Source organism: Heterodontus francisci, chromosome 19, assembly GCF_036365525.1.
Source record: "Heterodontus francisci isolate sHetFra1 chromosome 19, sHetFra1.hap1, whole genome shotgun sequence".
In the NCBI taxonomy this organism is placed as follows: domain Eukaryota; kingdom Metazoa; phylum Chordata; class Chondrichthyes; order Heterodontiformes; family Heterodontidae; genus Heterodontus; species Heterodontus francisci.
In genome coordinates, this window is record NC_090389.1 from 875,763 (window position 1) to 876,587 (window position 825).

General features: G+C 54.3%; 1 pseudogene; it reads left to right on the forward strand.

Moving 5' to 3' along the window:
- Window positions 1-241: 241 nt before the first annotated feature.
- On the forward strand, window positions 242-350 carry LOC137380457 (U2 spliceosomal RNA; annotated as a pseudogene).
- The last annotated feature ends 475 nt before the right edge of the window (window positions 351-825 follow it).

Below are 825 nucleotides of genomic sequence, written 5' to 3' on the forward strand. Positions count from 1 at the left end.
GGAGCACCCGGAGGAAACCCACGCAGACACAGGGAGAACTTGCAAACTCCACACAGGCAGTACCCAGAATTGAACCTGGGTCGCTGGAGCTGTGAGGCTGCGGTGCTAACCACTGCACCACTGTGCTGGTACCAATATGGACCACAGCTGCTGACTGTTCACTCTTGCGCCTTCGGAGTGCTTTACAGCTCAGTGACATCGTTGACCCTGGCACAAAGGAATTAAGTGTGTGGCTGCAGAAATCGCTTCTCGGCGTTTTGGCTAAGATCAAGTGTAGTATCTGTTCTTATCAGTGCTTATTTGATTGAGAAGAGACCATGATCATTGCCTTTTGATCCTGGGGAAGCTTTGAGTAAAATGGCTATAACCAATTTTCGAGCTTCGGGCCAGGGAGTGCGCAACACCGTTCGGGTGGTCGTGAAGGACAAGGAAGGAGATGCACCGGTCGATCGCACCTTCTTCATCAAGAAAATTCTCTTCGATTGCTGCGGATTTCAAGCGACGGACGTCTTCTGCCTGCAGGATTTCCCCAGCAGTGGATACTTCGACGTGACGTTCCGGAGCGTGGCGGGATGCATCAAGTTCCTGAAGGCGTTCAAGGAGAAAGGGGACCGGGCGCCACTGTCGATTCTCACAGCGGAGCCGCTCTTCACGCTTCCGTCACAACGGGACCGGGTGGTGACAATTCACCTCTACAACCCCCATGTTCCGGTGGTGGATGTACTCACCTTTCTCGCCAGGTACGTCGAGGTGGCCGGCAGCAGCACTGATGTCAAGGACCCCTTTGGGATCTGGACCAGCAAGCGGCAGGTCAAGGTGACCTTG